The sequence below is a fragment of the Marmota flaviventris genome, chromosome 14 (assembly GCF_047511675.1).
Source record: "Marmota flaviventris isolate mMarFla1 chromosome 14, mMarFla1.hap1, whole genome shotgun sequence".
NCBI lineage: Eukaryota > Metazoa > Chordata > Mammalia > Rodentia > Sciuridae > Marmota > Marmota flaviventris.
This window is the reverse complement of record NC_092511.1, coordinates 82,011,483-82,024,366: the sequence shown is the minus strand read 5'-3', so window position 1 is coordinate 82,024,366 and position 12,884 is coordinate 82,011,483. Positions and strand designations below refer to the sequence as shown.

The window sequence follows — 12,884 nt, the reverse complement described above, 5'->3', positions numbered from 1 at the left end:
CTGTTTTCTCTCAGTATTACACCTACCATTTCAGAGACCACTCTGCTTCCATCTGTCAGATTAAGTCTCTTTCTAGGCCACAAAGATTCTTTGGTTAAGTTATATGGGCTGGTGGTGGGGTGGGGGGTGAAAACCTGAAACTGGAAAGGATATTATAAGAAATCCCTGTTTCTTCCTGCCTCCCTCCTTCCCACCCTAATTTTTTTCCTCCTTTCCTGCCTTTATCAATTCCTTCCCTTTTTTGTTCTTTCTTTCTAGGTTAAGGAGGCTTATTTCTCCTTTCTGTGCAGGTGCTGGGTGCCTGCACTAGAAGGTGAGAAGACACTAACAACTCCTCAATAGGATGTGATAGGAGAGTGTCATTGAACAAAATGCACAGATCAAAATAAACAAGTGACTAAACAGATAAAAAACATAATGGTGTGTGCTTCTCCCAGAAGAAGGTCTGTATAACCTGTTTTTTTTTTTGAAAGGGAAGTTGAAGCAACAGAAAACACACAGGCAGGATTTTTTCCTGTGTTGGATGATAACACAAAGTTCTTTCCAATCGTTTTCTAGAGAAACAATGCAATTCAATTTAAAGCAATGAGCAGTGGGGAGGGGAAGTAGGTAGAGTAGCATGGATATCTGAATTTTAGTTATTGACACATTATAAACTTGCAATAGCAAAAGTACTGAGGCAAGAATAAACAGAAATCTATATTATGGTATATTATGGAAAAGAATTTAGCACAAGAAAAGTGGTGTTTTTGAAAAAAATATACTAATATTTTAAGATTTGTGATTGTATTTTTGTTTCCTTCTTTTGATTGTTTATCTTTTCTGTATTTTTAAGAATAAATCTGGCCTGTATGTGCATGATGGAGGCCACAGCGGCAGTCATGGTGGCTCGGTGTGTGAGGCTGGTGCAGCACAATATCCCAGCTTTGGCGTTGTCTCTCAGGCCCTCTGATTGGTTGTTGTGCACAGCTACAAAACAAAAGAACAATGCCCAAAGCCTGGAAGAGAACGTGGGTCACAATGAGCAGAAGACTAGAGCATCCTTGGAAGAGAATGTCAAGTTTGAATAGCAGCTGACACTATGGAAAAATACAAATGAGCTGTGGCAGATATTGAGAACTTTAGACAGAGGAGCCAAAAACTGGTGGAAGAGGCAAAATTATATGGCATCCAGGGCTTCTGCAAAGACTTGCTAGAGGCTGTGGACATTCTGGAGAAGGAAACGCAGAGTGTTCCAAAGAGATTACAGATGAAAACCCTCACCTGAAAAGCTTAGATAAGGGGCTGGTACTGACCGAGGTGCAGATCCAGAAGGTGTTCACAAAGCATGGCTTGCTCAAGCTGGACCCCATTGGAGCCAAGTTCGACTCTTATGAACATGAGGCACTGTTCCACACACCAGTAGAGGGCGAGGAGCCAGCATGGTGGTGCTGGTTAGCAAGGTGGGGTACAAGCTGCAGGGGCACACCCTCAGGCCCGCCCTGGTGGGGTGGTGAAGGAAGCATAACTGCCTACTTCAGGGTCTTTCGCTTTTAAGTCACTTGCTGTAACTCTTGAAAGGTGGTCTATCTTTTCTCCTCTGAGAGTCCAGCCTTGATGGAAAGGTTAAATGGCTGCAAAGAATCAAGCTGGGTACACAGTTGCTTCTAGGAACTCTGGTCCGGGAGTACCACACGTTTAGTAGCTCCATATACTTCCAGAAGAGGGCAGATGGGACATTTGGAGTATCGCGAATAACACTGTATCTGCTTTAAACTCACGATTGCAAAGTACTTTAAACAAAAGTTTTTCAGGAACTGTCTGGCTGCCTGGCCACCCATCTGTGCCAACGTCTGCAGCTCACTGCAGCACTGAGTCCTGGCACCTTTGGCCATTGCTGGGTTCACTCTGAGAAGAAAAGGTCAGAGGGGAAACATGTTTCTGGCTTAAAAAAAAAAAAAAAAAAAGGATGCCTACCTTGAGAACATACAAGTTCATTTATAGCTAGCATCTAGATGTCAGGAATGGTCAACCTTGGCTTTTCTGTGGAGACAGGAAGTGAGCACGTGAATGTGAACATTCTTACCACTTTACTTTGCCAAGTGAATTTGACAAAGTAAATGCTTTTTTCCTGTTTTTCCATCTCAGTTGTTTAAATCTATTCAGTTAGTTACTAAAAACCTCAAGGTATATTCCCAATTAAGATAGACCTTCTCAGTGGGGACTGCTTGCTTGGTATACTTAAAATGTTTGTTTAATTTTTAAATTTTATTTAAGAGGATTAAAAGCCTAATGTTTATTTTCCTAAAAAAAGAATAAATCTGAATTATTATTATATACCATATATAGCATATTGTATCAAAGTTCAAAATCATGTGGGAACCATAAAATACACACACAAACAAACATCACACCTCACACTTTTATTGAATTAGATAACTGAAATGGGGGTTTCTTTGATTTCACTTGTCAACATTGAATAGTAATGAGATGTGTAGAACAAAAAAGCAAGGAATATAGTCTCACTTTGCTAAGACAATTGGATTATAGAAAGATTACCTAACCATATGCTGCCCAACATTTTAGGATTCTCTGTTTTTTGTCAAAGCAGATCTGGCAAAGAAGCATGTTTTCTGTTTTGCTCCAAGAAATGATAAACTTCACTTCAGCATTTATTATGCACAATGTATGCAAAATGCAATGAGTCAACCAACTCACACTTTTGTGTTAAGCAAATACAATCTAAACATAAGAAAATGTCATGTCTAGTAAAATGTGCCACAAAGGCCAAGATAAGAAAATGAGTAGCTAAAATATGCAATTAGCACATTCACTGAAGAAAACCAGGAGGATATTGAGATGAGCCATATAAATATAATTCTATGCTTTTGGCTAAGAATAACATTACATTTATAGGAAAATTTAGGCTCACATTTAGAGAGAAGTTCTGCATTTGATAAAGAATGAAAGAGAAAGCATCTATGAAGACAGTCATATAAAAGGCAGTCATATAGAAGTGTCAAATGTGATCTTTTTTTTTAAAGAATGGGAGCATATGCTTCATGATTTTTTTTCATGTTTCAAAAAGTGATTGGGCTGGGGATATGGCTCAAGCAGTAATGCACATGCCTGGCACGTGTGGGGTGCTGGGTTCGATCCTCAGCACCATATAAAAATAAAAAAATAAAGATGTTGTGTCCACCTAAAACTAAAAATAAATAAATAAATATTTAAAAAATTATCTCTCTCTTTAAAAAAAAGTTATCATATTCTTTTCCAATATTTGAGAAAATATTATTCAGTATTACAACACTTAATAATTTGTAGAAACATACTTTCTACATAAAGGCATAAAAATTGATCAACTTTTTCTCCTACTATAGTGGAATGTGTGTGTTTATTTATGGATAGATTTTTTAATATATTTTTTTAGCTTGGATGCTAAGCTTCTTTCAATCAGTGTACACAAAACCAAATTTACTGCTTTATCTAAGTGGCAAATTAGAATAGATTATGAAACACATAGAGTTCAGATAGTTAGGTTACTAATGCTAAAAGATTACTACCAATAGTCAATTATTCCAAGAAATTAATGGTTCTGTTTGTTGAGATATCATCAGAAACTACCATGACAATAGAGGATTACTTCTCAAGAGGTCAGACTCAAGTGTGACAAGATAATAGGAACATGGAAACAGTGGCAGCAGCCTCAGAGGACTTTTTTAAAATGTTAAAGTCACCTGAAGGAAAAGGATGGAAGATAATGTTTTCTAGAGTCAGCTCTATATACAAAATAAAAAGTAGTCAGCCTATTTCAGTAGTTCTTGGGCTTTTGGGATTAGAATCACCACCCCTGACGGTGATTGCCACATGATAACATCAGCAGTATAACCACATCCCAGAGCCTACAGAAGCAGTGATGACTGAGGAGTCATCACTGAATTCCAGCAGTGACTCTCTAGTACTGGGCCTCTACTTACAAATCACTGATGATTGCAGACAAATACCTTCTTAAATACTCAATTGTCAAAGATCAGAATTTACCAAGTAACCCCTCTATGTTACTTTGAAGCTGGCATGGAAACATACCAACCAGTTTTTACCTCTTTCTTTCATCAAGTCCTAACCTGCTCCAGTGCAAACTGTAGAAACCCTTTTTGCTCCATTTCCCTTCTGACAGACATTGCAGTGACCATATGTATCTTTAGTTAAATCCAACTAACTAAAGCAGCACACCTGGGAAACATTTGTGGTGCATCCCCATATGCCCCGACATGCCAGTGAAGGGCAACTGATTCATTGGATCATTTCACTCACATAAGAAGCAAACAAAAAGTTTGACAAACATGACCTGCAACAGTGTAAAACAAAAAGAAAACAGTCAACAAGCACCCTAGTTGGCACCAGTTTGGAGACAGAAAAGGCATTTGGAGGGCAAGATAAAATATGATTTCAAATTTGAAACGCTCATGTTGGGTTCTTCATTCTGTATTTTCTTTTAATTGACACTGGAGCATATTCAAATGTTTGTTGTTCATGTGTATTTATACGGTGGAAGGGTGCCATCTGTGAGCTTTGAGATGATCATGACAGCTGTTTTTTTTCTAGTTTATTAATATTTTCCAAGTATATTCCATAAAATTATTTGCTCAGGAGGAATTGAGAAACTGGATGTAATTCCCTATTTAGATCTTTGTATTTGATATGAATTTGAGTTCTACAGGTATTAGTAATGCAGCCTTGGTCAAGGATGCTTAATTGAGGCCTTAATTTTCAAATCTGTAAAATGTGGTTAACTAATACAGACTTATTAGGTAAGATAAAATGTGAAAAACACTTAGTACAATGGCTGCAAATAGTAAGTGCTCATAAGTACAATTTGTTTTTATCAGGCTCCTAATTTTTGCTATATCCAGGCATTTAAACCATAAAATGGTAAAGCAAATGTAAAAATCAATCAAAGAAAGACACATCTCTGAAGATCACCTGGTGACAAAATTCAAGATACAACACATACTGAGAAGCTTATTTTAGCAGGATAATTGTGAATAACTTCCAGGAAATAGTCTAAAAAAGAATATACATATAATAATTATTCTGTATAAAATGATCTGCTATTTAATCTGAGATTTAGGGGTGCCAAGCATATGAATTTGTTCCTTCAGTCCTTCTTTGAAATGTTTCTATAACATACAAAACAGTGAGGGAAATAGGCCATGGGAGTCTCATGTTTATCTGAAACAAAATTAAGAAAATCTGTTAGAATTGCTTTTCATTATTGAGTATGTTTTCATAATCCTCTATTTTCTGTGTCCAGATCTATACAGTAAAATAGTTTTATCAATGGCATTTTATATACCAAAAGGACTTGGAACACAGGCAGATGTTCCAAAGAAGAACAAAGGTAATGTTAATGAGAGATAGTGAAATAAAGATAAAATCTTTGAATATTTGAGAAAACAAAATAGAATGAACTGGTACTTGCTGAGAGAAGTAGGGTAAACATGACATAATAGTATTCAGAAAGCCTTCCTGGACTGCAGCAACACTGAAAGCAGTGCACAGCAAGGCCCCTGGACATTCCGTCAGGTGTCAGACTGGCCCAAGGGTGAGCTTCATTTAGAATTTAATTGCAAGAGTTTTTTCTCAGGTCATTGAATGTTACCTTGAGTCCATCTTTTACTTACAGACTATGGGGGAAACATCAATTTCAAAGTTGATTTTTCATTTTCTGAGGGAAGATTGAAGCTTGCAAAGTAAAATGTCACAGTCTCTCTTGGACAATGGCAGACAGCACTTGTTAAAGTTCACTCTCTAATAAAAAATAGTGATTCAACAAAATTAGCAATTCTTTAAATCAGAATGAAACTTTACTATGTTCTCTCATGTCAATATTAGGAATCATTGCAATAAAATTCACAATTCAAATGTTTAAGCTTAAAGCAAAAAATAAAATAGAAATACACTTTTTCTGAAGATCCATCCTGACATAAATCTGGTTATTTTCAAAACATCATTAGCCTAAAATTAGAACATGTGTAATTTCCAAATGCAAAGATATGCAAATAACCTTGCATATTTTAGCTTCTAGGATTGAGACACAAATCTGTCTCTGTGGTTTTATTAGTAATAATTTATATAAATTTAACAAAATCACTCTGCACAATTTTTGACAGAGTCATAGAAATTAAAATTTTAGAGTTATAGTTTTTTAGAAAGTACAAATGCAACCTTCTTATGAGTAAACAGAGCTGTGGTCATCCAAGGTGGGTGCCTGAGTTATCCCATACTGTAGTTATTTATTTACCTTCACCTGGATTCATAAAAATGCAATTTAATCTACCATGAAAATTATATTCTATTGAAACAGCACTATAATCTGAAAAAAATATGGTTAACTTGATCCAAGTTAAGGCAAAGGGCAAAAAGGAATGGAGCTTTGCACAGTTCAATCTGCAAGCTGTTGGGGATTCTTTCATTTGGCTTTCCTTCCTTCATGCCACAAGCAGTGAGCTCTATATGTGGAGAAAACCATAGTTATCATTTTAACTCATTTGAGATAAAGATAATTTTTTTCCCAAGAAAGATAGAGTACCCCCTGTATGTTATGGATTGATCAATAATATAGGAGCAAACTGAGTTTCTGCAGAGTTTTACAAGTCCAGGCATTAATAATGAAAATGATTTAAAACAAACTGAGCTATTGGGAAAAGGCAAACATTTAAGAGTCTAGGCTAGATTTGTAACTCAATATTTATTAGTTACATGTTGGCTGAGGTTGGGTTCCTCTGAAACTCGAGACCCAAGTAGTACTAGACATGCTAGTGTCTTATTTGGAGATCAATCCCAGGTGCACCAGTGGAGAAGTCAATATATGATACAATTAATGAGGGGTCTCTGGATAATTCATGAACTACCTGGCTTACATGGATAGTTCATGTCTATCTGAAATACAGAACTTTCAATATCACACTCATTTTCAGTACAGTAAGATACTCATCTTATAGGGCCTTTACCTTTAGGGACAGCCAGGGAATGGAAGGTTCCCTTTTCTCATCTCCTACTCATACTCACCGAAAGGAATGGCAAGTGAAATCATTAATGCAATTTCAACTATGTTTCCCTCTCTTTTTGTGCCAAATACATATATAGAGAATTTAGACAAGTTATAGTTAGAATGCATAGTCTAATAAAGCTCGAAACTCTCAAGGGAAATGTGCATGCAAGATACACCTACCAATCAGTGTTCTCTGTCATGGGGAAAGTGACACTGTCCAGTACATGGAGCTGCAGTGTAAAAAACAAACAAACAAACAAAAAAAAAACACCAGCTTACTCAGCTCAGGACACACGTGTAGACCACTTCTGCCCATGAGAGGGCTGCTGCAAGGTGCTCCTGGTGAGAGCTGTTGCTTGAGCTGTGCTCACCCATGGAGAAGGACTTGTATGTAGCCTCTCACCATCTTTTCCCTCTTTCCTTTTATAGCTAAAAGTGGGACAGAAACAAGACCTACTGGCTGAGCGAGGAAGCTAGAGCAGAATGTAAGCTATGGGAACAGCCCCCTTGAACTTATTGAAGGTCATGGATCATTTCTCAGATCAGTATCTGCACAGGCCACCAAGCAAACAGTCCTCTCAGTTGCTCCAACAGTTCAGACAGAACAAAAGAGTCCAAGCTCCTTCCAGATAAAGCAACAAGTTCCGTTTGCTTTCCAGAGTGAAGAATCACTCATACCTAAATACACCACCAAATTAACACTTATCTTTGTGCCCATCTGGGCCATTCTGGAATGTTCTACTGAATCAAAAACCTACCAGTCAACCCTACATATAAAAGCATGACTCTTTACAAACAAAATAGTGTTTTAAAAACAGAAACAAAGCACTATTTAACATCTCTGAATGCCTGCTAAGACCATGTATTCACATTCCATAAAAATTAATATAGCTCTCTATTGACAAGAAATTTCTTAAGAGAAAAGCAAGTTTCATACTTATAAGTGGGGAATGAACTAAAAATCTCATTAACACACTTTATGGAAATAAGAGTAACCAATACAAATACAAATAAACAATGCATTATTGTTAATACTCTCTCTTAAGGTCATGAGAAGAACAAAATTTTATTCGAAAACTTAATTGGGCACCTAGTGAAGTTATTGCTGCTCTACAGGCACTGTGGAAGATAGAAACAAAGGTAAATTGAACAGTTTCTATCCTACTTCATCCCTCCCCCTTTAAGAAGCTTAAAGTCTACAAGAGCCTTAAGCCAGCATCTCACCATAAGGAAACCCATAGGAAGAACACTAACTCTTGTCAGCAAAATAGATGAAGAAGTCTTAACAGGTTAATGACAAGAAGTTGATCAAATGTTCCTGTGAGGAGAAGTGTAACTGATCAATCATATATTTATCCGAATATATACAATGGCTTTAAGTAATTGCATTCCCTTGATGAGAAAGAAAACACAAGACAATAATAGAGGAGCAGGAGAGATTTTGCTATTACAAGCACATAAAGGTATGATTGAGAATGGTTTGACTACTCACTGTTTTTCTTGTACATCAGAATTTCACAGGAATTCATCTCATATTTCTCAAAGGTTTGCCACACCTTTTCAATTGTGTCTTTATGAGTCAGCTCCCCATACATAAACCTGCAAATCAACCGAAGAGCTCAAGTTAGCAAATCAACAGGTATTTATTATTCTATAAGCACATGTTAAATATCTGTTCTGTTCTCAAACTCTGTGCTAGGCACTGTGATGTGCACACATATGTGAAAATATTTGTTGGATCAAAAAGTCTTAGAGATTTAACTGTGAATAAGAATTTCTCACTGTCCAAAAAAACTAAGCCTAATGAGAGACACACATGAAGAAACAATACATCAGAAGAGGATACAATTAGTGCTACAGTGGTGGCACACATAGAATAGGCAAAGATCATGCTTCAGTTGGTGAAAGAAAACTGCTAAAATTTAAGGACAAATGAGATCCAAAGAGTAGAGGGAAAATAACATGAAAGAAGGGAAGAGAAAATTCAAAGCAAAAGATGAGCATGTGAGCTTTAACCAAGAGTCAGGTTAATTCAATAATATAACAGCCCAATATGACTGAAGGTAGTCATGGAAGGGGAAATCTGCTATAGATAATACAGAGAAGCAAGCAGAGGACAGATGAAGGAGGAGACTATGGCATTAGAAGCCATGCGAGGCAATTCAAAGTTTATCCTGAAAGCAACTGGAGTACATGAAAGGTTTTAATCAAAGGAGAAACTTAATCATATTTCATTTTAGAAATGTAAATCTGGAAGAATTCTGATAAAAATGGCCAAGTAAATATGGACTAAGATATTCCCTCTTCTAGTTCCTAATAAAATAAACAAAAAAATTAAAAGAGGGGCAGGGAGACAAAAAAAATATTCAGCAACTAAACAAGAAAGTGGGTGCAATTGGATGCTGTAAACATTAAGACACAGCTAAGGAAAGAAACAAGATTCAGTCACTGTCTGTGCAGCAACTTTTCCTGTCCCTGCCCCACCAAACAGAAAAGAAAAACAGCATTGGGTTAAAAATAATGTTGACAGCATAAAATCCTACATGTTATTAATAATATATTTCCCTGATTCTCAAGTTTAGAGACAAGTAGCCTAAGGGGGTAAATACAGAACATGAAACGAGAGAGAGAGAGAGAGAGAGAGAGAGAGAGAGAGAGAGAGAGAGAGAGAGAGAGAGAGAAGGGGAGGGGAGGGGAGGGGAGGGGAGGGGAGGGGAGGGGAGGGGAGGGGAGGGGAGAGGAGAGGAGAGGAGAGGAGAGGAAGAGAAAACCTTGGGATAGAGCTTTACTGACTAATGCTAGTTCTTAGCAGAGGCAGAAAAATTGCCAGGACTGTCCATATTTCTGGTCCTACACTAAATATGGTCTGAATACCGAACTTATCCATGCAGGAACAGAATAGTCCCTCAACTCGGTAGAATGAACCTTTTCACTGGACACTAACAGAATGCAAGAGGAGGGGCCATCTCTCAAGGGAGCTGGAAGCCCAGCTTCCAGATGAAGGATGCTCAAGGTTTCCAGTAAGCATTTTCCCTTCCCACCCCAGGTCTCAGGCAACAATGATAAGGAAGGACAGCTCTGGTCAATCCTCCAAGTCTTAAGTAATGCAGAAATGGTGATATGGGTTCCCAAAACATACATGTCCCAAAGAAACTCAGAGCTTATCTGATCTAAAACTAAACAGTCAAGTCAAGCACTATACTTAGCTTGACACTGGAACGACTTTAGACTTACTATAGGCTTCTGAATTCTGGCACCCTAGCTGCTGATTTTATGAATTCTGTGTCATTTTATGAATACTTTTTTTTTTATTTCACTCTCCAGCCCACTGAGGGCCAAGATTATCTGTGGTTGTCTTTGGGCATTACTTAATGTAGCTCTCTGTTTTTAAGTTGTTCTCTTTACTTATGTACTACGAAAAGAGAATATTGACTTTGTTAAACTATCTTTTAAAACAACACTAAATTAGCCCTGAGAACAAGGGAATTTCTCTTTATTTTTCTCTGAGTTAATTTTCTAAATATGTGGCCATCATTTAAGTGAAGTGATGGTACATGTGCTAGCAATTTTCTTCCCAAGTTAACATAAATTGCTGCAAAATTGAGTCTTCATATAGAAGAAGTGCCATAATTAACTCCAGTTTTCACTGGTCTTGGTTACTCTTTCAAGCAGAGCAGATGTAAATTTCCTTAACCTGAACACTATATTACAAATACCTACAAAGCAGGAAATAAGCCAAAGAAGTTCCTGAGATATCAGGAACATAGCTAGTACAAAGGTTTTTGTATTCTTATAGTAGAGGCCATTCAGGTAATTAAAATTGTTTTGAATTGTGCATAAAAGTTTGCTAGATTAGCAAAATATTTTATCTGATTTTTGAAAGTATTTATACTCAATAAGAAGGAAGAAAGATAAGAAAAAGCTGTTCAATTTACACCAAAAAAATGAAGCTAATCTTCTCAATTTATTGACTATACATATGAAGTACAGATGCAGATATAGATGCAGATATATAAATATATAGATACTTAAGAGGAAACCAGCACAGAAAGAATATAACAGTATTCTATTTTTTTTAGAGTCATAATTTCTAAACCTCTGAGAAGTGGGGAGAAAATCTTAAATTTTCCATTGCTCAGTCTTCACAGTATAAAATTTAAGAAAATTAAAATACTTCCAAACATTTCATGTTTTTCACCAAACTTTTTATTTGTCTGATTTAATACATGAAAATGTAACTTCTGAGAACAGATGAGTATGTATGAACAGACAGGCTTCTCCACCCTTCATAGATGAGTTTATTTCTGAATTTGGCAGGTGTGGGAAATGGTTCCACTTCATGCAAACAGTGCTGAAGAGAAAAGGCTGAAGAAGGAGAAAAAGAGGAGCCTGAGGCTATGCTGTACCAAGACCTTGGCAGGGCACAGCAGAGGAATGTCTGGCAGGATCCAGGCTACATGCCCAGCTCAACACCTTGAAGATGCTTTGAAAGGATTTTCCCAATGCCCAGGCCCAAGGGGAGTCCTCAAATACATAATATTTGCCATTAGCACAATTTGCTAAGAGAACAGAAAGAGAGGTCTAACAAAGCCACAAAATATTGGTTCTCTTCTCTTTTTCAGAAATAAAGAATTTTAGCTGAGAAAAAAAAAAAAAAAACTCTTTAAAAAAGGTTCTTGTCTCCAACATTATAAATTACTCTTCTCTAAAATGTTCATAAATCTTAAAACTAATCCAATCATCTAAATTTTCTTTTCATTTTCATTTACTTTTATTTGATATGTTCTTCAAACTTATTCAATATAAAACTTCATAAGCTTCTGAGTTCACATTTTTTTTTATAGATAAAGCTTTCCCAAGCTTTTCTAAATTTCTCCCCATCTTACTGACTACAAATTTGTCAGTTGTAGCCACCATGCTACAACTGACATAGGCTTGGATTTTCTCAGCACATTCACGAATGAGAGAACATATTACAATAAAAATTCTTCAATAAAAATGGAATGAGGGGAGCTCCCTGTGTGAGTGGGTGGAGGTGAGTCCCTGCTCAGAGCAAGCCCTGGGCTGTCAGTGCTCCAACCCTCCGTGGTCTGCTTCTGCTGCCCTGAGTACCCCTGCGCTCTTCCCCCGGCTCTCTCCCAGCTGTAGCATGTCTACCACTGTGGCCCTGTAGCACTGTTGCTTGCTGCCTCGCCTCTTTGTCTTGGCTATTCTTGTTCGTGTCCCTGGGCTTTTCATGGGCGCGCTGTCTGCTGTTGGCTTCTCTGCTGTTGCTGCTATGGTGGCCTTGCACTTTCCCCTGTGCCTTACCTAGAACTTGTAGCCCCCCCCCCCCCCCCCCCCGCACCTTAGGCCATGTGGTTTCAATCAGAGCAGTGCTTCAGTAGGCTGTCAAAAGACAGCATCTCCAATCTGAGTGTGTGTAACGAGATGGAGGCAGGAGTGGTGAAGTGAGAGTGCTGGATCTGAGTTGACACTCTTCTGTGGCCTAGGACAGTCACTGAAAGACAGAATTCTCTCCTGCACAGCCAGAGAGGACTGGTGGGCTGTACTGCCCCCGCTGCATGTAAATTCTCCCTCGGTTGACTCCTTACCACACTGAAAACTTTAGGAAAAATCCTTGTGGTTAACAGCAGAGGCTTCAGAGTGTAATCTATACTCGGGCCTTGAAATTATGATATGTCTCAAGGTGAACTCATCCATCCAAGGCACTCCCACTTATAGTGGGAGCTCAGCTGATCCACCCGGACAAGATAGGTGAGGTAGAAGATAGCACCATGCAGATTCATCAACCTGTGAATTCTACCTGGGAAACTCTGCCCAAAAGCAAGCTTGCTGAAAGGAAGGA

General features: G+C 37.7%; 1 pseudogene; it reads left to right on the top strand.

The window, feature by feature from the left end:
- Positions 1-881: 881 nt before the first annotated feature.
- LOC114079435 (grpE protein homolog 1, mitochondrial pseudogene) lies at positions 882-1,496 on the top strand (annotated as a pseudogene).
- The last annotated feature ends 11,388 nt before the right edge of the window (positions 1,497-12,884 follow it).